Source organism: Stenella coeruleoalba (genome assembly GCF_951394435.1).
Source record: "Stenella coeruleoalba genome assembly, chromosome: 8".
NCBI classification, from domain to species: Eukaryota; Metazoa; Chordata; class Mammalia; order Artiodactyla; family Delphinidae; genus Stenella; species Stenella coeruleoalba.
Genome location: NC_137154.1, coordinates 97,546,271 through 97,571,661, shown reverse-complemented (window position 1 = coordinate 97,571,661; position 25,391 = coordinate 97,546,271). Strand labels below are relative to the sequence as shown.

The window sequence follows — 25,391 nt, the reverse complement described above, 5'->3', positions numbered from 1 at the left end:
AGGCATGTGGGATCTTTCGTTGCAGCGCGTGGGCTGTTTGTTGTGGTGCTCGGGCTTCTATCTAGCTGTGGTATGCAGATTTTCTCTTCTCTGGTTGTGGCGTGCAGGCTCCAGAGCACGTGGGCTCTGTAGTTGAGGCACACGGGCTTAGTTGCCCCGCAGCATGTGCAATCTTAGTTCCCCAACCAGGGATCGAACCCGTGTCCCCTGCATTGGAAGGCAGATTCTTTACCACTGGACCACCAGGGAAGTCCCTCAGCTTCAGTCTGAAGATTAGGCTCTGAGAGGTAAAATGACTTCCTGCAGGTCTCAGCAGGATAAAGAAAGGGTTGGGATTTGTGCTCAGTCCTCCAATAGTAGTAGATCTGGCACTCTTAGACAGCTACCTGTGGGTATAGTGAACAGATTCCATGCAATTCAGAAACACCATTGCCCTGCTTTTTTCGGGACACTGAGAGGACTGTATACATAATAAAAGACAGGGTTGTTACTTGGAGGGAATTTGAAAGCTATTCTCAGATATTAAGATATACAGGCATTCACAGTTCTGTGCCTTTGTTCATGGGCTTCTCTTGACAGTCCCCATCTTTATGTTTAGCAAATTTACTTAGTTTATGTGCAACAGAGAGCATCCATTTAAAATATATAATCGATGAGTCTCTACAGGCTTACATCCATAAAATAGCCACGACAATCAAGTTACAGAACATCTTCATTATCTCCAAAAGTTTCCTTGTGCCCCTTGGCAATCCATCTCTCCTTCTGGCCCTGGCCCTAGGCAAGCACTGATCTGCTTTGGGTCTCTATAGATTAGTTTGTATTTTCTGCAGCTTTATATAAATAGAATCATACAGTATGTACTCTTTTGTGTTGGTTTCTTTCATTCAGGATAAAGATTTTGAGACTCACCCATGTTGCATGTGTAAGTAGTTTGTTCCTTTTTACTACTGAGTAGTAGTTTATGGTAGTGTGGATATATCACAATTTGTTTATTCATTCTCCGGTTGATAGACATTTGGGTTATTTCCAGTTTGGGGCTGCTCTGAACATTTGTGTGTAAGTTTTGGTGTGGACGTATGTTTTTATTTCCCAGTAGAATTGCTGGGTCGTATGGTAGATATATATTTAACTGCCAGTTGTCTTCCGTGGCTTACCATTTTACATTCCCACTAAGAGCATGTGTGAGTTCCAGTTTCTCAATATTCTTGTCACAACTTGTTATTGTCAGTCTTTAATTTTTATTTTTATACAATTTTAAAGGTTACACTCCATTTACAGTTATTACAAAATAGTGGCTGTATTCCCTGTGTTGTACAGTACATCCTTGTAGCCTACCTTAGGTAGCTGTTCTAATGAGCATGTAGTGGTTCGGTATCTCCTTGTGATTTTAACTTGCATTTCCCTGATGACTAAGGACTTTGAACATCTTTTCATGTCCTTATTTGTATATCTTCTTTTATGAAGAGTTTGTTTAAATTTTTATCTCTTTTATTAGGTTATCATTATTATTCGGTTATAAGAGGTCCTTATATATACAAACTAGATACCAATCTGTCATATTATAGGCATGGCAAATATTTTCTCTCCATTTATTGTGTGTATTTTCATTTTGTTAATCGTGTCTTTTAAAGAGCAAAAGATTTACGTTTTGATCAAGTCCAATTTATTGAATTTTTTCTCTTACAGTTCTTTTATTCCTGGAATAAATTCTAATTGGTAATGATGTGGGTTTTTTAATGTTGTTAGATTTGATTTATTAAAATTTTATTAAGGATTTTTACATCTGTGTTCAGTCTATGTTCATGAAAGGTATTGGTCTGTAATTGCCTTGTCATTTATCCAATTTTAGTAAAAATTCAGTTTGAAAGTGTTTTCTTTCTTATCTTTGCCTACCCCCAAAGTTTCAGAGTTTCTCCTATATTTTCTTCTAAAAGATGAATAGTTTTAGCTTTTATATTCAAGTCTATTGTTTACTGTGAGATAATTTTTATATGTGTTATGAAATAAGGGTCAATGTTCTTTCTTTTCTAGGCAGTTAACTTGTTCTAGCGTCATTTGTTGAAATGACTCCACCCCCTCCGTTGAGTTGCCTTGGCACTTTTGTCAGAAAACCAGTTGACCATATAAAGTGTAGATCTATTTTGGATTCTATTCTGTTCCATTGGTTTGTAGGTCTATTCTGTCCTCCAGTACCACACTGTCTTTATTATTATACCTCTATAGTAAATCTTGAAATAAAGTAGTTTAAAACCTCTGTTCTTTAAAAATTACTTTGAAAATTCTGGAAACTTTGTGTTTTGATATTAATTTTGGGATAAACTTGTCAATTTTTGCAGGAAAAAAAGGGGGGGGTGACTTGCTGAGATTACTTTGAATCTCTAGCTAGGTTTGCATAGAATTGACACGTTAATGATATTGGCATCTTCCAGTCTATGAACCTGGTATGTCTCTGCACTTCTTTAGGTCTTTAACTTCTCCCAGCAGTATTTTGCCATTTTCACTGTAAGCTCTTACACATTGTATTAGTTTCCCAGAGCTACTGTTATAAATGATCACTAACTGCTTGACTGAAAATAACAAATTTATTGTCACTGTTCAGGAGGCCAAAAGTCCAAAATCAAGGGATTGGCAGGTTGGTTCTTTCTGGACACTCTGAGGGAGAAACCATTCCATACCTAGCTTCTGGTGTCTGCCAGACATCCTCGGCATTCCTTGGCCAGTTTCTTGCCTCTGTTTCTCCTGGTGTTCTCCTTCTATGTCTCAGTGTCTTCTCCTTTTCTATCTCTTACAAGGATACTGTTGTTGGATTTAGGGACCACCCTCATCCAGGGTGATCTCATCTCAATATTTTTACCTTACTTACAACTGCAAAGACGCTTTTCCCCCCGAAAAGACTACATTCTGAAGTTCCAGGTGGGCATATCTTTTAGGAGCCACAATCCAACTCACTACACACATATTTTTGAAAATTTATTCCTGAGTAGTTTATGTTTTATACTGCTCTTATAAATGGATTTTTAAAATTTCTTTTCCAATGATTTGTTGCTAGTGTATAAAAATATAATCAACTTGTATGTGTTAATCTTGTATCTAGTGATTTTACTAAATGCAGCTATTAGTTCTGGTCATTGCTATGTAGATGCCTTTAGGATTTTTTACATCAACAAGCATGCCCCTTAAAATAGAGGCAATTTTACTTCTTTTTCTATCTATGCCTTTTATTTTTCTTGCTTTATTATAAATTGCTAGGATGTCCAGTGAAATGCTGACGAGAAGTGGTAAGCACAGGCATCTTTACCTTGTTCCCAATCTTAGGGGAAAATAATTTTATAATTAACTATCAAGGATGACGCTGACAGTAGGTTTTTTATAGAATGCCCCTCATCGGATTGAGAAAATTTATTTCTATTCCTAATATGCTGAAAGATTTTTCTTTTTTTTTTTGTCATGAATGGGTGTTGAATTTTGTCAAATGATTTTTCTGTACCTATTGAAATAATAATATGCTTTTCTCCATTTATCCTATTACTATGGTGAATTACATTGATTGAATTTTAAATGTATCAATAAAACCAATATTACATTCCTGGAATAAATTTTAATGGTACTGATGTATTCTTATGTTGTTAGATTTGTTTTATTAAAATTTTATTGAGGATTTTTACATCTATGTTCAATCTATGTTCATGAAGGATTTTGGTCTGTAATTGCCTTGTAATTTATTTATCCAATTTTGGTAAAAATTCAATTTGGAAGTGTTCTCTTTTTCTCTATTTTCTGGAAGAATTTTCTAAGATTAATTTTATTTCTTACTTGAATATTTGATAGAAATCACCAGTGATACCATTTGGGTCTGGCATTTTCTCTATGGAGAGGTTTACATAGTGAATTTAATTGCTGTAATAGATATAAGGCTATTGAGATTTTCTGTTTCACCTGTGTCAGTTTTGGTAAGTTGTATTTTTCAGTGAATTTTTCAATTTTATTTACGTTCTAACCTACTTACTTTTATTTATCTAACCTAGATATTTTCTCTTCTGTGAAACCTTCCCTGATACCTCCAACAGAAGTGATTTCTCATCCTTTGTGCCACGACTTTATCTAGTATCATTTGTCCTCTCCACCTTCCTTTGAGGTGGTCTGTTCATATATCTCTTCCTATACTAAATTAAGAGCCCTGAAGTTCGATGATTGCATCCTATATATCTTTGAGTCTTTGCCACCTTTTATGGTGCTTGGCACATAATAGATGACCCTCCATCCCAATTTCAGTTATCAAATTATTCCATCTGTTGTTGTCTAATTTATAGTTACACAAGCATGTGTCTAATTTCCCTAGTAGACAATGAGCATCTTTTGCAAAAGTGGCAAGTATTATTCAATGTTCATATTCCTTCTATGTCTTACATTTAGAATAATTTTTTAAACTATTAAATTGAATAGACGCTGCACAGTATAGAAAAATCAGTATTCTGTGAACTCAGAGAAGAGAGGTTAAATGGAAACTTGGAAAGCTCGCATTAATAAAGGAAGAGAAATAAAGGAACTAACGTTTTTGAGCACTTACTATGTGCCAGACATTGTGATCAACAGTTTATATTCCTTATCTCATTTAACCTTAAAATAATTAGGGATAGAAGATGTTATCATCCTCATTTTACACATCAGGAATCTGAAGTTCAGAAAAGTTAAGTACTTTGCCCAGGCCCACAAGGTTATTAAGTGGCAGATCTGGGTTTCAGACCCAAGTCTGAATGATCCCATCATCCATGTTCTTGGTTTCAATCGTACTTTTGCCCATTTGGTTTTCAGCAAGACACTTGATGGATTTTCCCAAGTTCCCTTTAAACTTTGCTAGAGTAGAATATTCTGTGGTCCCCCTAAATGAGCATTGGAATCATTGTAAGTTTAGGAAAACTACAAAATATTCCCTGGGTACATGTTCCACCTATAGCATGAAATAGACAGAAGAAGCATAGAAGATCCAAAAGAGACTTATCTCAAAGTATGCTGCATAACTCCCTGTGGTCTTCCCACTACTCTTCATCAGCCTGTTTTCTACAACCCTGTCGTTCTTTTGATGATATCAGTTACCACCATTCTGGCTAATTGGAGGCATCCTTGGTTCCTGAGTCCCTACCCATTAGCATAAGGGAAATTAAGAGGCCAAGACCATGATAACTCAAACAATTTCCATGACTTGATGTGAAGGAAGAGGATCTTTCCTGACAGCTGATCTTACCTTTATGGATGTTTCATATTGGTTCTGTTTAGAAAGATCTGTGGGCTATTTTGTGCAATGCAGTCCTTCTCCTTATGCCTTGGTAGAAGATAGGTCAAACACCAGATCCAATCGTATAGCGTCTCTGCTGCTGCCAACTGAGATGTTTCTATCTTCAGTCTATTTTCTCTCTCAACACAACAGTACTCTGTAAGTCACCTAGATCTGGATTGCCTATGATAACGCAGCTCTTCCCAAGTAGAAAAATGAATAATGCACCATTTTACCAATACATCTTAGCCAAAGAACTGGGACGGGAAGGAGTTTTTCTGTGATTTCAGCCTGTCAATTGAAACAGGATGTTTCTGAGGTCTTCCCAATGTGAAAAGAATAAAAAATAACAATAATAGCATTTGTTTATTTATTTGCATACGATACTGTGGTCAGGAACTTGCTGCTTCTCTAGGGAAACTGTTTGCAGCGCATCATTGAGGTGACAACTTAGCAATTCACACTGATCATTCCCTGTGGTCTGCCATGGTGAGGGTGATGCTTTCGTGTATTATAAGCACCAGACAAAGGAGCTGGATCAATTCTCTCTCTTGAAATTCTAGTCTTGGTTGGAATAACTCCCTTAGGCACCCACAGCTCTAGGTTTTTTCTGACTAAAAAGTGTAGCAAATCTCTCGGAGCTGTTCACATTAGGAGAAAAAAGAATCTAAAAAGCATCCCTGCCTTTTAAATGTCAGAGATCAACATGGGTATCTTTCTTGTTTTAAGGAGTAGATAATGGCTTCTTTGTGGTCTGAGCTTCAAATTTGTTGAGGAGAGTATGTTGTTGAGACTTAGAATTAATAATGTTTTTCATGAAAACCTGAATCATGATATTCCACATGGAGGTAAGAAAGAAGAAAATGACATAAAAACGTGACCCCTTGGAAGCTGTTTTCAGTTGAGATTTTTGAGTAGGCAGTTGAAATCAAGGGAAATATAGGCAGAGTAGGAGCTGGGAAGAAAAGAAGGGCAGAATGTAACCACTTTTTCCGTCCCACCTAACACTATGCTTAGGCAAAGCACAGTCCATAGGGGAGAGTGTTTTCTAAAATCTTGCTGAATAAATGAAAGAAATGGATGGATAGATGGATGGATGGATGGATGTGAAGTTCTGAACTTTCTTACATGGTAGCTTCAAATTGTGGTGGTTTTGTTGTGTTCTATCTGGGTGCTGCCGAAGCCCAAGAAAGACCTTCCTATTTATTAGATCCTAGAAACTGAACATGCACTCTTCACTGCCTGGACAGGACCAACTTCTGCAGTTCTCTTTATCCAGAGACAGAAGGGACCCTCTTGCCTGCAGCTGGAGTACTGTTGCCAGTTTCAACAAAGAACCTATAATATATCGCCTAAGGAAACAGCGTTTCCTCTTACAATGTTCAATCTTGGCTCCTTTGCCATGAGGGGCGCTGTTCTTAGAAACGTCCTGCAGAGACTTTCCTATTAAACCAGGATGCAAGTTGCATTGCTATGTAATTCCCCTGCTGAGGCCCTATGAAAGGAATGAGTCGGGACAGATACAGCAAGATGTTAGGACACATTTCCCCATCCTTCATCCTGCACGACACAGAGGTGAACTTGATTTCAACAAGATAACCCAATTCTCAGCATGCTTTTCTACCCACTTTTACCCATAACACTTCCAAATTACTGTCTTTAATTCAAACTGTGCAGAGCAACGAGAAAATGAAAAGAAGATAAACTGGTTAGTCAAAAGTAAAATGGCATTTAATTAAAACTTAAGCTTGCAAATTCATGGAAAATAAAAGCATTTTGCTCAAAAAAAAAAAAAAAAGGCCGTGTGATTAAAACTCAGGGCAGCATCACTGTCCTTTTGTGGTTTTGAGTGTATTTCATTTGTACATTGGAAGTAGATATTTGTCATATTGTTAATAATCGCTCTACTAAATTGTTCACTCAGCCTTGCTGTCATTTTAACTTTTTTTAGTCCCAGGCTTTCATCTTCTTTCTGTACTTATGTTTCTGAGTGACGGTTTGTTCTCATAAACTTTCAATTAAAAAAAAAATTATTGAAGTATAGTTGATTTACAATGCTGTGTTAATTTCTGCTATACAGCAAAGTGATTCAGTTATACATATATTTATATTCTTTTTTATGTTCTTTTCCATTATGGTTTATCTCAGCATATTGAATATAGTTCCCTGTGCCATACAGTAAGGACCTTGTTGTTTATCCATCCTGCGTGTAACAGTTTGCATCTGCTAACCCCAAACTCCCTGTCCATCTCTTCCCCAACCCCCTCCCCCTTGGCAACCAACAAGTCTGTTCCCTGTGCCTGTGAGTCTGCCTCTGTTTCCTAGATAGGTTCATTTGTGTCACAATCCACTTATTTCACTAGGTATCTTTATTCACTTAAAGTGAAGAATCAGATTGTGATTGTGTTGTAAATAAGTCAGCTCTTTCTTTCACTTTCATGGAAAAGCTGTGGATGCTGAAAAAGAATGGAAAGAAAGAAAAATTTGGCTAGTCTCTTATGAACTCAGCCATTAGAGTAAGTAGAACTAACTCTGAGGGGAAAAAAAGAAGAAAATGGAAAAGGTGTTTTCAGAGCTTTTAATTGAAGCCCCCCAGTGTCCCCCTTCTCTGTTTCTTTCTACTACCTTTACCCGACCCCTGTCCCACAGTCAGAATCCAGGGCACAGGCCAGCTCAGAAGCTGAAAGGAGAATAAGAGGCAGGCTCTGGATTATCCTTCCCCAGTAATCTTGAAAGATCGAGGCCAAAAGACTCTGCCTGGAGGAACTCCTCTTTACATTTCTAAAACTGCATCAGGGAAACTTCTAAATTGCATCAACGATCCTAAAACCTTTATAAGTAAAGAATTTTCTACACTTACAAAACTTAATCTTGTTGGGATCTTTTGCGGTAGAACATGATGAGGAGAAGTAAACATCCCCTATATTCTGATGTATTGGGCATGCTCTTTGAAACGTTGGAGGGACTGTTTGCCAGAAAGTCTTGGCAGTTTTCAAAGATGGCTGGCCAAGTCATAAGAGAATGAGGAGAAGAAGAGGTTTATGTAGAACTGAGTCCAGCATTGTGTGTAAAACACAGGTTTCAGTGTAAAGAAATCTGTTGCCTAAAAACCTTGGGAAATATATCATCCTGACTTGTCTTTATTACATAGATACCGCACACAAGTAGCCTGTTCTTTAAAAAAAAATTTTTTTAGAAGATAAGAATATAAGAAGATAAAGATGGTCCTAAAGAAACAAATCTCTTTATTTTAATTTTCTTTTCCTTTTCCTTTTACATTTAAGAGTTAAGACAACATTTCAGCAGAGAAATGTGGAGAAGGGTAAAGGAAAATCAATAAAGTTATTCTGTGACTTTTCCAGGAGGGAGGTGTGTTAATTGAGAATGGCTTGCTTGGCTATATATCAAGTCCAAGGAGAGCAGGAGTTGATTTTGAAACAGATTTCCAAGCTAGACTGAAAAAAAAAAAAAAAAAAAATATATATATATATATACACACACATAAATATGTATATATGTATATGTAAGTATGTATATAGGTATATATACACATGTACATATACACACATATATACATACATAGATACATAATTCTATAAGAATGGTGTATTGTGTGTGTTAATACTATCATATATATTTTAATATATATTTAAAATGTGTAAGTATATATGCACACATTTAAAATATATGTGTGTCTGTGTGTATATGTATATATACACACACATTTAAAAAGTAGATAAGGGTAGTTTCTTTAGATAAATAATAATACCAGACAAAAAATTCTTCTCACAATGTTTTATATACATTGATTTGGGTCATTTTACACTTTATAAGTTTCTCTTATAAGTCTTTTGACTCCTAAGGAAGGCATTGGTTACAAGATCCTAAAATGAGAGAAAAAGGAATGTAAACCAAATTTCCTAACCCCAGGCCAGTGGAAGTGTCTGTGACCACAAGAAATCTTCTGAAGAGTATCTGTATCACTTGTGTGGTCACTTTCTGTAGTGACCACATTACAGGAATTTTTAGCAGGTGTGATTTTAGCATGAAAGTCGAGGCGGCCAGGAGACAGTTCTGCTGGGCTGGGGTGCCATGTTCTCATGTTTTATCGGAAGCAGTGGTGGTTTCTTCATGGACAACATAATTGGATGGAGACAGGATACCTGGGAGTCAGGTGTGACTTCCCCTTCACAGTGTGATCCTGAGTGAGTTATCCATCCTTTCTGAACTTCAGTTTCTTTGACTATGAAATGGAATGGATACTGATTCTTGCCCCTTTCCAACAACATGCTTTCTTATTGCCCAAGAATCTTGTCAAAATTTCTTTGTTCCACTCAATGATCAGGAGATTTTGGAGACAAGTCAATGGGCATCCCCTTCTCTCGACCCAGTCTAGTATGGTGAATCCCCCCATACTGAGACTCTTAACATTTTTCTTCTCTTGTTTTGTATATTCAGACTTTAAATTGTTTTTAACATCAGCTAAGATATTCCCTTTCTTTTCTAAATCCAAATCCCATGTATATCGTAACCATTAAGACAATATTCTTGTAAGGTAATAGAATCTAGACAGCGAGAGGGACTAGGCAATTCTAGAATTTCCCTGGAGGGAACTTCAGAATTCATCGAATCCAGTCCTCTCATTGTATAGTTGTGGGAGCTAATGATCTGAGAGGTGAAATGTCTTGTCCGAGGTGACTGTGACAAAGGTAAGCAGAGGACTCATGTGTCTTTAACTTGCAATTCTATATTCTTTCCATTGGTTCAACTGTCTCAGGACCACTATAACCAGAAATAGAACCTGAAGTTCAAGAAAGCAGACCAGACAAGGGTGTGTAAGTCTTTGATTTTCCCCAGGGCCAGATTCCAACTCTGTGTGCACATCTTGGCCAGCAGGGCTTTAATATCCTCACGGAGGATGGAGGATTCATGGTTGCCAGAGCCTCTTCTTTGCCCCTTCTTGTCCCATAAGACCCAGCCCAGAAACTGGATCCAATTGAACTCCCGCCTTTCCGTGTTTATTATGGACGTGGTTGCGTGTGCACTTTATCCTATAGTTCTTAAATTTTATCTTCTAGTTGACTTTCCTCATTTTATATTCAGCACTTACTGAGAGTTTGCCTTGTGACAGTCATGGTGCAGTGGGATAGATACACACAGTATGCACCACAATCACAGTGCAACAGGTCCTGAGTAAGATCTTCTCACAGTGCTGGGGGCCACTGGGGAAAGAGAGACTGAAGTCATCCAAAGGAGGCAAGGAAGACAGCAGACGGGGTGTTAATTCTCCTTTCTCATCAGCACAGAAAAGTTCATTCTCTGCAGTGGTATTTTCCAGACTAATCTCTCCCTTGTTTTCAATAGAAGAGGAGGAATATGTGGGATTTTTCCCCCACCTTCAGGTCCACTCAGGTCTTACCTTGCTTGTTCTCTGTGAATTGTCTGAACAGAGCTGTTTCCTATTTCCTGATCCTTCAATCATTTCTTACTGCGCAGTCAAAAATAGTCATCAGGGCTCCGAGATTTTATATATATATATATAGATAGAGAGAGAGAGAGAGAGAGAGAGAGAGAGAGAGAGAGGGAGAGATGGTATATGGTTGGAGGGAAGATACTGTTCACCAAGTATGTCCTCCCCTACTTTAGTTTTCTGATCTGTTTTCTCTGTTTACTTTGCTTTTAAAAAGACATTGACAACTAGATACCTAGATGTTTCCGAGAAACACCCAAAGCATTATTAACATTTTAAATAGAATCTAAACACCAGCCAGATTTTTTGTTTAATTTTTGAAATTCTTTTTCTCCTTCCTTACCTTAGAACGTTTTTCTCTTTTCCATACATTTTAAGGTATGGATTCTGAGTCACTAAGCTCATGGCAGGAGAGGAAAATCATCAACTAGAGGTTGCTTGTCTCTGTATCACTAGTTGATAGGTCTGTGTTACATGACGTTATGGCCCTAGACTATATTAAATTCCCAGAAACGTACAGAATGAGCGGTAATTTGTAAAGCACCAATTACATGGCAGGCAGAGTTCTAAGCACAGTAGAAACAAACTCAGCACATGTGCAGGTAAATCCCTTGCAGAGGCGGGCATGTAGACCCCAAGGCCTATAAACTGAACAGTCCAGCAGTCTTGGGGTAGATAGTCAAAATATCACAGTGAATCTTTAAAGACCTAGGAAGGCCGAAAGAATCTACTCAACCTCCCCTAGTTTGGGAATGCAGGTTGGCCTCAAATTGTAGTTGGTTTGCTCTGGGCCAGCCTGCATTGGAGGCACCATCCAACATTCCTGGAGGGCGAAGCATCAGACCGCAGAAGGCGAGCCGGCTCCCTCTGACTTAGTTTTCTGTGGTCCTCATGTCATTGCTCGTTGTAGCATGGAGAGACTCCTTGAGAAGTGTTGGACGTGCCAAGTTGAAAATCTCTGAGGTAGCAGTTTCCACCCCTAAATTATTCCTCGGCTTCTTCCCAGAGCACTCCCTATTCATCGCTCTCTGTTTTCATCTCAGCAGGAATTCTGATACTGCCGCTGCCCCTCAGTCCCCAAAACGTGTTTCAAAGTGTTTCTGTATTCTTTTAGTTTTACTAATTCTGCACGCTCAGTGCTTTTGAAACTCATCTATTTTACAAATGCTCAAGTAGACATAATCGTATCTTTTGGAAGCCCTTCCTGACTGCGCTGTCGGTAGTTAATAATGGGGGAAACCAAGGTGCACAGGGCATGATAATTCTTAACGATACCTTGGATTTACACAAACTCACTCTGACTGAACTTGCGGTGGTTCATTCTCAACAGCTGGGTTGAGAGACCTAGATTCTATTCTTGGTGCTCTGAGCACCTTCTTGGGGAAATGTACTGAGCCACGAATGGCCTTGGTTCCCAACTATGAAAGGGGAATAATGACATGAGGATATTTGCTTCCCCCTCTCCTCGTCCTAAATCTTTAGAACTTAAACAGCTTTAAAAGATCCGAAAAGTCTGAACGTGAAGAAGGAGTGTGTCTTAACTTTATGACTATTAATGGAAAGGTGAGGGGCAGTATTAGGAGCTTGACTGGAAACCTTGAAATCTGAATCGTAGTTCAATCTCTTCCTGATGATGGGTCATTGCCCTGGATAGATACCTCTCTCCTTTATAGGGAGAAAGTACTGTATAGTACAAAATAGTATACTGGAAAGTGCTGAGAGATCCAGAACACAATAAAAGGGGCCCCGTCTTCTAAAGAGCATGACTTTGGTCAGCAAAGATGCCTCTAAGAACCATGGCATCCTTAGGACCGAATGTGAGATAAGAACTCTTGACTTCCAAAGCTTTACCGTTCCCCCACCTCTCTCCTTTCCCTCACAACCTCCAGGCTTTGTAGCAGTTTCAAAAACTATACAAACTCAAGACCAAGTCCCTAGCCTGTATCCTTGGTGGCATATCATCTCTAGACTCTCAGCCTAGCCATCTCAATCTTCCAAAGTCTCAGCGTGTGGAAATATGCCTCTTTTCTTGCCAGCCTAAACCTAATGACTGAATAGCAGGAAGCCTAGACCAAAATAGAACTTGGCTCTTAGATGACACACAGAAGCCAAGAATAATGATCTTTATAATGTTGGGTTCGATTCTCTTACTGTACAGGTAATAGGGATCTCACCTTTTAGAAGGGTCTTGATCCTCTCCCTCTCTCTCTTTCTCAGTTTACCCACTATTAACAGGAATGAAAGATTTTCTCTTCTATTTTTCTAGACCCTAAAGGCTATTGAAACGTACTTCCTACAAATTGGGAGAGTCGGGCCACAAGGCAATGGACAGTAGCTTACCTTTCAGAGAACTTCACAAACCACGTGGGTCCATCGGATAAACTCCCTTCTGTGGAGTTAAGCTAGAAACCTGGAAAAGTCCTCTGAAACTCACCTGATGAGGCATAAGGAGACAAGAGAATTATTTTATATATTTATATCAAACAATGTTGGTAAATATATATACTGAAGGATTATCTCACCATTGATTTCCCCTAATATCCTAAAAGGCTAAAGGAAAGCAAAACAAAATTTTTTTTTCACTGAGCCCAAATCCAACTCTTTAGCTTGACATTACTCGGTCTGAGACCCTTGGAGCTGGTGTGGGTTTAAGGTATAAAATCTGCCAGATGACTCCTTTTGTGAACTACAGATTGCCTGTACCAGATACTGCTCCCTACCAGTCCAAAGTGTCATTGCTTTAGGAAAAGGGCATTGCTAACCAAACAGTGCATAACTAAGCTTCCTCTTCCTCACCTTCCTAGGAGGAACAGTAAGGAGTGTTTTTGTCAATTGACGAGGGACTCTTGCCAACAGAAGTTAGATAGTTCACATCTAAAGCACATTTAGAGTTTATGGGCTGGAGTAGACAAACTCCATCCAGCTCTCCCGTGAGAGGTGCCTCAGGCCCCCAAGGATGCATCTTTAGAAACTGTGTTCTGGGTTAATATCATGGAAATGACCCCAGCCTAGTGAAGATTGTAACTGAATCAGTGGTGCCTAAACCCTGAACATGCATGGACGCCTGTCGAAGGACAGATTGAACGCCATCCTATTCCCCTTGCCCTCTATTCAGAGACAGGGATTCCGCACAGATGAAGACCAGCAGAGAAGCTAGCCTGCCTGGGATACCACTTATACATACTTAAATATTCTTTCCTTAGGCAAAAGAAGGAATTATCGAATCTTTTTGTCAGAAGACACATTATGAAAAACCCTGGAGCCTTTAGGTCCAATGGTCATGAACCACTTCGAGCTTCTCAACCTCTTTTTCTGAAATGAGGGCATCTGAACTGGGTTGCCAGTCTCACATCTAGACTTACCCACACCCTCTGAAGTGTAAGAGATGTCTCTCTGCACGTAGCTCAGAAGAGTCCTTTATGACCATGTCATCCTGGATGCTTTATCAGTTGATGGTACCTCCTAATCCCCAGAGCAGTGAGATTTCAGACAAAGTACATCTGGCTTCCAACAGCACACCTTTGGAACTTGTAGAATAGATGAAACAGACCAATTTGCTCTTTTCCGAAAACACAAACATGAATATAAGTGGGACCTCTGCCAGAGTATCGTCATGGACAATAAGGCTGCAATTCACCATTTATTAAACGCTACTTTTCTGTAGCATTTTACTAAGCATTATTCCCAGGGTTATTCAGACATGAATCCCCCCTCTCCAAAAGTTACAATCAAAATCACATTTACGTGAGTGTGGAAGTTTATTCAAAAACTGGCGAGCTCCTGCTGTGTGCCAGGTGCTGTATACTGGGAATACAAACGTGACCATGTCACAGCCCCTGTCTTCATTCACCTTCGAGTTTGGAGGTGGAGATAGCATAGTATTTAGGCAGTGCCAGTACCACAGCATCTTCTCTCCTCTAGCTAAGGAAAGCACACTGCCCAGCACAGGGCCTGACATATAGTCAAGTCAATAAATATTTATTGAATAAAATGAACTAAATGAAAAAGAATGAATAAATGCTAAGATAAAGTGTAGGGTGCTATGCAAACTACATAGAAGGAGAAACTAGGCTAGTTTGAGAGGGTTACCTGCAGAAAGTGTCACCTACTCTGAGACAGGCAATAAAAGAGTGTACTGATGCAAAGGAAAAGATCATGCTTATGGAGTTAGACCTGGGCTCAAATCCTAGGGGCAATTCCAGACCTTACCCTTTGCATCTGTAAAACACTGGTGATGGCTTTCAAGGCTGTTTTGAGGATTAAATGAGATACTAGTTATCCGTGAGTGTCTGGCACATTGAAGAACCCCAATAACAGCTTAGAGGGGTCACAGAGCACAGAATTGCAACAGTAAAGCAAAAGTACCTAAGTAGTAAGGTTAAGAGCACAAGTATTTTGAGGGTCAGAGAGCAATACTAAGCTTAAAATCATGGTGGAAGCAAGGGAGAGGTGCTACCTCTTTTAGTCTCCCAGCCCACGCAAGGGTGGAGGGGGCAGGTGACTTGTAGAGGTTTGTCTTCCTCCTCAGAGCCATCCCAGAAGGCTTTCATGTTCAGCTTTTAGCTACAGGACCAGGTATCACCTTCCTGTCGCTGTTCACAGTATGGTAAATACCCTTGCAGGTAATCACATGGTCTTAGGATATTGTGATGTGTGGAAGTGATTTGTGTGTGTGTTTGTGTGCACACACATGCATACATACAGAAAACTATAATTTTTACCTTATGTTCTCGTAATAATTAGCTTCTGTTGCTTTTATCCTCAATATCACAAATATACCAGACTCCCTTCCTCTGTTCTTTCCCCCACCCATGTCCATCAGACCCTTTCCCACTACATTCATGTAGTTAGATCAATTAACACACACACACACACACCCTATTCTCTACTGGCTTCAGCTCTTTTTAGGTGACCTTTTGGGAAGTGCCCTCAGATGCGTTGGCTTGTTGGCTATGTTAATGTGGTTGGGGAAAGACTGGGTTGGGGGAGATGCCAGCAGCCGACTTCTGGTTTGAGTTTTCAGTCCAAGACATGAGATAGGACTGAATTTTAATATGACAAAAAAAAAAAAAGTCCGACAAGAGAGTGAGAGAGGCCAAAGAAAGGAAATGGTGGTGGCCAGAGATGAAAGAAACCCTAAGACATAAAAAGATTTTAGACCTAAAAATTTGGGGAGGGGAGAAGTAGAAGTGTTTAAAATGATGATGGGGGAGGGGAGGCAGTTGATTGGGCCTTTGAAACCATGCCAGGAACCAAGAGCCAGGGGCAGTGGCAGAGGAGAAGGCCAGGTAGGACAATTAAAGTGGAAATCTGGCTCCCTACAGGGCGGCATGGAGCAGGGCTACAGAATTTGCTGCAGTGGGAGGTGGGGCCAGTCTGGCACAGTCTGTGGGTTTGAAAGGAGCTGGGCGGGTTGGAGAATGCCAGTCGGCCTTTGTAGTTCTGAGCTCAGGGAGGGGGTGACAAATACTGGGCTTCAGGTCAGAAGCCTGGCTTGGGTGGCTTCTGGAGATATTTTCCCTCTGCTCCCAAACTCTTAAAATGAGCTCATCACACCACTGGCTTCCAATCACAGCATAAACACGTGTCCTGGAGGCCATCCTCCAAGCAGGGATTTCAGCAGTGGTACCTGTTGGCCGACTAATGGGGCCCTTTCCCTTTCCTATTCCCTAGAGACCGTAAACTGGGCTGAATACAATATCCTTGCATATTTCCCATCACCCTCCCAACCTGCTTCACATCTCCCAGACTCCTAGGGTTAATCCCCAAGACAACCTTGCTTTGAAAGAAAAAATGTGGTGAGCCTACTTGAAGATTTGGATCCCAGAGGCCTCTTGTCTGTCCTGCCTCAGCCAGACACCGGGCTCAAGGAGATGGACGTTTACAGAGGAAGAAGCAGTAAGTTCTTGTTGTTTGTTTTCAAGGCTTGATTGCTCTCCAGATTTAGGGTCCCTGAAAGCAATGGGCTTTTCTTTTTTCTTTTCCTTTCCTCTTCATTTATTCTTCTTCCTTTCTCTGCAGAAATTAATAATATCCTATCCTGCAGATGATTCATAAAAGCAGTGGCATTAGAAAGCGCTTCTTCGTTGCTGTTTGTAGCTCGGGTTAAAGATACCTAAAGTTGGTCTGTGTGTGCCTGTTCTCAACACTCTAATATTTGGAACTATATCTGCATTTGTGAAAATAATCTGCACTGCTGGTTCTTCTCCAGAATAAATACTACATAACCGGCTGATTGATTGTAATTGTGATGAATTTGTCCCAGGACTGGCATGGACGTCTTCTTTGGGGATTTTTGTGCCTATTTGCTGCTCATCAAAAGGGACGGCTAGACAGACTTTGGAGCGAGGGTGTGGTCCGGCTGATTCAGCTTCCTTCCCGGCCCATCTCTGACTCCTGCCTTCTGCCCCTCCCCTCCCAGCCTGGCTCCTCCGATCCAAATGAAATGGCAGGGACTTCCCTGGTGGTCCAGTGGTGAAGACTTCGCCTTCCAATGCAGGGGGGTGTGGGTTCGAGCCCTGGTCAGGGAGCTCAGGTCCCACATGCCTCCGGCCAAAAAACCAAAATATAAAACAAATGAAATGGCATCTACCTGTCTTTTCTCTTACCGCCTGTGTTCCACTCGGTCAGGTCGGAGACCACTCCCCGTAATCAAACTCATCACGTTTGTGATCTCAGCATATTTTCAATCCAGTTGAAATCTACTCCCTCAGCTTCTCCCGTCCTGGGATTATTCATCAACATAGTAAGAGCAATAATAATACTGTATTTAGAAGTTCCTTAGCACATTGCATCTCTGAGAGTCTTACAGATGTTATCTAATTAATCTTCACAACACCCTATACAGGAGCAGTAAATATTATTAACCGTAACAGTACACACACACACACACACACATATGTGCTAAGAACAGCAAAATAGTTCACTTATTTATCATGGTTCACTTGATATAGTAACTGGTATTTTTGAAACACCCATCATAGATACAATAATTAGAAATGTGCTTTTGTTAACAAAACCACTACCCACTTCTAGCATACCCTTGGGTACTAAATAATTACCCACTTTGTGTGGTTATCTAGCTCACTAATTACCCACAGAAATTGGGGTCAGGTGTTAACTGCTTGAAATAAGTATCCTCCAAAGACATGGCTGAGTTGTATAGAGAAAATGATGTGTTCATAGCAAAATTTTTATAAGTTACATATTTGTATATCTTGATAACCTGAGTGAATACAGACAGGGACAGATTAGCTCAGTGTGTGAAAATCATGCCGAACCATTGTTGCAAATATCTAGAGGTTTCAGAGAATCTCAGGAAATGTCATTCTCCGTCTATCTTTCCGTCTTGAGGATGAGTACAACCATGATTCCCATAATCTGGACTTCATATACAAGGACACTAAGACAATTGATGATTCTCCTTAGGAACGATTCATTTTGGCGTTACAGGGAGGCACCCAGTGAGTCAAAGATTTTTTTTTTGACAGCTCCACCCTTTATGATTATTCTAGCATGTTTCTTTTTCTCCATCAGTCTAGTGCAAACACCCTTTTAGCCAAATCTGAAAAAGATTCTAACCCAGTCTCCAACCCCTGCCAACCATCTCTTTCTCCTTCCCAATAATGAGAAAGAGGAAAAAAAAAGGTATTAAAGGAAACCCAACACCATGAGTGTAGGTCTTTCTCTTTTTGCCTCAATTTGTTCTCCTTTCCTCTCTCCTCCCTCTCCCTTGTTCTTCTCTCTGCATCTCCTTCTCGTTTGTGCTTTTTCTTCTCCTTTTCCTTGGCATCCAGCCGTGCTTCTGCAGGTCTCACAGTCAGAGACAAAGCACAATATCTGAGTTGAGCACAAAGAAACTACCTTTTAAAAACATCGACTTGGAAGAAACCTGCATCCTCAGCTACCTCCCTCCCTTCCTTGCTCTTTACAGAGCCCAGCATTATAGTTAACACAGCACTGCCTGTTGTCTGCATGATTCTAGCCACGAAAATTGGGTGAAGATGGCAGTATACCCACTGTGTGTACAGATAGGTAGAGACCCTAATTTTCGAGAGCTACCTGCTTTACAAAATCCTCCTGTAGCCGAGCTTTTAAGATGTGTACCCACAGAAATGATAGGATATGCTCCCTTGGTCAATTCAGAATGTCTTTCATTTTTTTTCTTGTGCCACTTTTTTTTTTTTTTTTTTGTCATCTGCATGATTACTTATCATGATCAAGGGACTTTAGGCTGATCAATGAAGTGTGCACAGAACTGATGGACGTTCGAGGAGAAATGCTTCAGGGATAAGGAAAAATGTCTGCAGTAGAAGCGAAGGGTTGGGATGAGCTACAGTCACTGATAAGTTCATTTCCAAATCCAAGGGAATGTAAGTGGTAAATTAGTACACACGGCAAACAGAGTCAATGCGTAAAACCCAGCCATTGAAAAGAAAGAGATTTTTAGCATTGTAGTCATCACATGCCTTAATAGAGTGTCTGCGTACTTTAAATATAGATTTGAATCACTGCTCTTTTATCCCTCTAAATGCCGATTTCAAAGAAGTCTTTGGGCATTGTTGACTTTCTGTCCATAAAGAAAACCCACCCAGCTTCCCCAAGTTACATCACCTGCACTCACACATGCGTGTGTGTTTTAAATGCCCATGGGATGTGGAACAATTAGGCAGAGATCTGCACTGTGGTCTCTCGTTTTCACTCCACCCCACCCACCCCCTTTTTTCTTCCCTTTTAGAAAATGTGATACCTGATCTCTGGATCTAGCGGGGCTGAGGATTTTTTTTTTTGTATTTGTATAACACAGTGTCTGGCCTTCCCCCTGACCTGCTGGTGTATTTTTGGTCTCATTAGTAGTCAGGCAGAAGCCTTAGTGCATCCGGTGCTGGGAGTCAGGGATGAGACACACGACAGCAGAGAGAAGGAGCGGGCGAGAGGATATTAGAAGAGAGGCTTGCCTCCAAGATATGGAAGGAAGTGAGAAATGACAGGACGACGGCAAGCTTTGTATGGAGGAGCCTGGCAGGGCGGGGGAGCCGTGAGGAGCGCAAAGTGGGTTCTCAGAAGCCCTAGAAGAGCTAAAGGTGATTAGAGGGGGATATTGATTCCTTACTCTGCCAGAGATTTAAGCAGGCATGCGAGGAATCTGCACCATGGTTGGCAAAAGGAGACCCATCGCCTCCTGTAACCAGACACTCGGGCTTTCCAGGAGCCCAGGGAGAGAACCGAGAAGAAAGGGGGCAGTGTGGTCTAGGAAAATTCAACTTGTCGCTGATTTGTGCCTGACGCTTGCTGTCCGTCAGCAGCCTCCCTTACAATCTTTTTTTCCTCTCTCTCCCTTTTTTTCTTGCCTTCTCCTTCTTCACTGAAGCCTAGGGGAGCCAGTAAAGATTAAATGTGCTTTCTCAAAGGCAGCCACTTCATGCTGCTATGTCGAAAGGGCCATTATTATTATGTTTTTAACAGTAAAAGAAAAAGGGAGAGAGGTTGAGAGAGAGAGAGAGAGAGAGAGAGAAGCTAGGTAGGATGATGACGGACTAGCTTTTCTGAGAGGAAAAGGAAAAGGGAAGGGAGAGAAAAAGGAGAGACCCTGAACTGAACAGAGGATTGTGCCTGCGAAGAACCTACAGAGGTGAGAAAAAAAAGTTGTCTTGAAGATGGGGTGGAGGGGGGGTGGGATGTTGAATAACCCTGTACAGAGGGAAAAGAGACATAATATAGCTGTCTTGCTCCTATGATTCTATTTTGTAAGGTGGGGGGAGGGGGCAGAGGGGGGTAGATCCTGGAACTTTAACGGTTTTTAGTTGCATATGGAAATATATACAAAATATTTAGCATTTTTCCTAAGTGCCCGAGGCCCCCTCCAGTGCCTTCCTTTGCAGGGGCTGCTTTGTCATTCTCTTTGACTAGCCATCCATCCACCTTGCTCAGGCTGGAATAAAAGAAGAAAAAGAAGGAGGAAAGGAAAGGAAACAGAAGGAAAGAAAAAAAGGGGAAGAAAAAAATTTTTAAAGAGTCATCTTCCCACCCACTTCCCCTCCCTTTCGTTTCATTTTTGGAGGCGGCACTAGGAGCCATCTCCGCAGAGGAAAGCCCAGCTTCCAGGCAGACGCGGGGAAGCGACGATCTATCAGGTACAGAGCCCGTAGCTGTCTGCGAAGATGGAGGGGAATTGTGCTTCGGATTCCTCCGAAATATTGGCAAACGGCTTCAAAGGATCCGCGGCGGGAGTGGGGCGGGGGAGATGCGCCTCCCCGGCTCGCGCCCACCCCTTCCCACTCGCCTCGACCAAGTGACAGCCTGGTGCTGGCTCGGGGTGATTTGGCCTTGGCTCCAGCCAAGCAGCTGATGTACAGGAGGCCCTTCGCAGGACTGGCAAAGTGCACGCTAAAGAAAGAAGGAGAAAATTTTGAAAAGCAGCCCTGGGGAGGGTTCTCATTCTTCGAAAAACATTTTTTTTTTGAATTTTTAACCTAATATTCTCAAAATTTGATCAGCCCCGTTCTCTCCCTCCACTCCCACCGAATCGCCCTTTTTAACCCCCTCTCTCGTCAAAGCATAAACTACAGAGTTACAGTCTCTAGATTTGGTGTATCGCTTCCTGCCCCCGCCTCCCCCTCCCTGCCCAGCTCTCAGTCCTCTATTGAAACACCTCGCCCAGGCAAGCGCCCTGCAGCTCACGTTTCCCCCCCTGGCCCGGACGGTGCTACTGGAGGCTGCAGCCCGACTCCACTTCCAATGGGTGAGTTTCAAACGCTCTTCGTATGTATACTTTCCAAGCCTCCAAATCCTACTGCTTGGTCTTCTCCTTCTCGAAACCTGATTTGGATGGTTTTGCATGCGGCATGCTCGCCCAGGGGGGAAGAGATGCCTCGGATTTTCTTTACCGTCATTGGTGCTAGTTGTAAATTAAAGCTTTGACGTTTAATCTTGATTGTAGACCGTGGTTTGAAAAACGTGGGCATTTCTGAGTCTATTCATATTGTTTTCCATTTTAGTAAACTCTTTTTGCCCAAAGCTTCAAAGAGTTTTCTCTGATAGACTGGCGATTGTATGTTCAGGTATGTATATGCGCCCACAGACGCTGCGTACGTTTGTATGTTTCTACTATACTTACGTGGAATCCAAATTTTGTGAAGGAAGGCAGCTTAGAGAGCGAGGGAATATCCTGCCACCTGTTTGTTGTCTTTTAGTCGTGAACCTCGAACAGAAATCGCTTGTCATTCCTGTTTTGCTTTGTTTTGTCTCAAGAAAGAACAATTTAGTGCGCTCCTCTCAATCCCTGAGACCCTAACTTGTGATGTTTACCGTTTCAATCCACGGGTTAGGCTCTTGGGAGCTGCGAGCCGTGCCTTTGCATCCTGGAAATTTGGTGGAACTTTTTTTTTCTCTGAAGCAAAAACAAAAGAAAAGAAAGTTTGTCTGAAGTGCTTGAGTGCACCTCTGAGGTTTTCATTGTTAGGTGGGATCAGGTGACCAGAAAAGTGGCAGCTCCTGGATTTCTGTTAAAGTAGGTATATATTGTGTGATAATAGCGTGTTGGCTGCGATGTGTACGCATGTTTATTATTGATGCCTGAGGCTTGTGGAACTCACCTACCCTGGTCTATTCCTTGAGAGCAACACGCAGTACTATCCGAGCGTAACAAGAACAGCTCAGTACCTGGTGGTTGACCTCAGAACCTATCAGCTGAAGTCCCAGCATGCCCCATGCCTCCAACTTTTCAACTCAACAGTTAATCTTAAAATTGTGCCCAATTAAAATGGGCATGTGGGTAGAGTATATATTCAGTGCCCACATATGTGTATCATATATGGCTGGACAGTGAACACACAGACACAAATAGGGACGAGCCAGTAGTGTGAGCTAAAATATCAGTAGGCTAAAAATTCCACTCTTGCTAGACTTACAAGAAGGATGGAATTTATGGTGTTAACAAAGATTAAATTTGTATTACTTGGCAACACTTTAAAAAATAAAATAAAAGGAGAGGTTATAGCTTCCTTGCCTGACATCTATTTTAAAATGTTATACACAATGAGTTTAAAAGTAATAAGGATTGGAAATGTATTTTCTAAACATATAAAAGGAAAGAAATAAAAGGAAATACATATTTTTAAACATATAAAAGGAAACAGCACACGCACACAATTATTGTATCACTTAGAAGTTATCAATACCTATTTTTTATTTAAAAATTAGAAAAAATTGATCAGGATTTATATAATCCAACGAAGTTATTTATAACACCAAACTGTGCAGTTAAAATTATCTTCTCTTAAGGTAATTGTTAGCATTACCTAGTTTGCAGTTTTCTAAAAATGTAACTTTTGATACCACAAGAATCTCGGTGATTTAGATCTATCTCATAGTTAGAGAAGAGAAACAGTAACTTACCTTTTCTTTGTTGTGAAAAATTCCAGTATACAATTTCATCTAAACCATTTTAGTACTCTTGAGCCAACACTTATCTTCTATTTTTGGAAAATACCTAAGTCAACCCTGACTTCAAATGCTTTCTTCTTTTAAAGACTTTATGTCGGTTATAACCTTGTTTTATACGTTGCCGAAGGTTAAGGAAACTGTTCTTTTCCTGCTTTTCTTTTTTTAAGTGTTTATTGCCATTTTAGTCATTGACTCCAAATCGTAGTCAAGAAACCATTTTGTATCAGAAAACTGAATTGAGAAAACGAATTGTGCAACAATTGCATTGTGCTTTTTGCCGAAACGTCCTAGTAGTTGTAATGTTTAAATATTACTTTCAAGCCTTTGATAGCCTGAATATGCGTCAGAGAAAAGAGCTATTTGATTTTCAAGTTATCTTTTGGTTTCTATACAATGGATTAATGATTTTCCCCCATCTTAGCTGATGTGCATGCATAGGCATTTGGAAATTATGGAAAGGCATATATTTAACTTATGGATATATAATTACCACTTGATTCATATCAAGTATTTGCCAAACATTTGGTGCTTTTCGAGGTCAAAATATAGCTGCATCTTATTCTATGAAACTGTATGCAGGGATCAATAAAAGCACGCTGGATGTAATTCTTCTGTGATTTTTAAATGATAACAGCATAGTAATTTAATACAAGTGATACAGTTTATATTGCAAGGCACTCTTTCGGGTTTTTTTACATGTTTTCACCTGGATTGCTCATGTCCTAAGGTTGCTATCATAGGATTGATCATACAGGCATTTAGGAGTGCGTAACGACACACGAGATTTTATATTTCAGCAGGGAAGTGCTTCAGTATAAGGGCAGATTTCTCAACACCCCTTCTTCCTCACCAAGCCCATCAGTGAAGTTCAGTGAAATGAATAACATAATTGGTGGTTGGTTCAATCACTACCAGTCTAGACTAGCCCAGACGCATCAATTAGAGGGGGCTGTCTTTTAAAGGGAGAGTGCCACCGAAACAAGCAGGGCATTATTGATACTGATCTTTAAAAGTGCAAATCCAGCTTGGCAGATAAAAAAAAAAATAAGGCAGGGAAATTGGGGGGGGTGCATTGCGGGAAGAAAAGAGAAAGAAGTGAACTGGAGCTTTCGGACACAGAAGGACAGGAAGCTTGAGAGAAAAGGAGAGGGGTCAGGAGTGAAATGCAATGCAGCACTTCCTTGCAGCACACAGTTACAATTCAGTTCACAGGGCACACTGGTTCACCGTATTTTTAACTAGATTCCCCCCCGCCCCACCTTTTTTTTTTTCATTCCTTTTTTGCCTCTGTTTCCAAAGAACTGCCAGCTTAAAACCCGTGCAGTTGGAAATTTAACAGCTCTAGGAAGCTCTAGAGAGAATAAAGCCAAGAGTAAGACGAACCAGCCAAAACTCCTTTTGCAACATTTTTCCCCAAAAGAAAAACACAGAAGATGTTTATTTTTCAAGTCTCTAATTCAACCTTAAAAAAAAAAAAATCAGCTGTACAAGTGAACAGGACTCATTTTAAACCCAGCACCTGGGAACTAATTTTATGGGCAAGACACCTTTAGGTAAACAGCTTATAGTCTTCTGCTGAATACAGTAAAATTATGAAGAATGTAACAAAAGGCTTTAGTAATTTGGTGGTTGGTTTTTCCTTTTCTCTTTTTCTTTTTTTTTTTTGGATGTATAAAGCACAGATGATTTAGAAAGCGTTAGGAGCACATCTAGCCCCAGGGAAAGAAAATGTTTGATTGGTATTAATTAAAACACTGCTAATATATTCTAATAAAATCAAATTTAACATTCTAAACTAATCCGCTTGGTATGTCAAAGGAAAAGAAAAGTATTATCTTATTTGCATCTCTGCAATCCAAATGCATTTGCTCATTCAGCAGAATTAATTTTTATCACCAGTCTGTTTAATCTCCTCACAGATTTAGCCAAACTTATTCTTTCAAACTAAAAAGGATCAGGGTAGGGAATCCATAAAGGTATTCGGAAGACTAGTGACTGTATTTAGTACCGGCTTTATTTTACGATTTTTTTTTTTTTTTCTCTTCATTCGCTGTAATGGGGTGTGGAGGAAAACGGTGAGTCTGCAGCGAGAATGATGAATGGTTAATTCTCCCTCTTTCTCTCCTACCTACCGGGTTATTTAGGAATTCCAGTTGCCAAATTATGTGAGTGGCCTTTATTTACAGGAGTGATGTTGGTCTGTTG

General features: G+C 40.4%; 1 protein-coding gene across 1 annotated transcript in view; it reads left to right on the top strand.

Annotated features, from left to right (window-relative positions):
- LOC307190567 (uncharacterized protein) overlaps positions 1–22,110 on the top strand; it is a 394,123-nt gene extending 372,013 nt beyond the window's left edge. The window contains exons 7-8 of the mRNA XM_079929808.1: positions 16,491–16,640; positions 20,652–22,110. The gene's annotated coding sequence lies outside the window, so the exon portion shown is untranslated. The remainder of the gene's footprint in view (positions 1–16,490; positions 16,641–20,651) is intronic.
- The last annotated feature ends 3,281 nt before the right edge of the window (positions 22,111–25,391 follow it).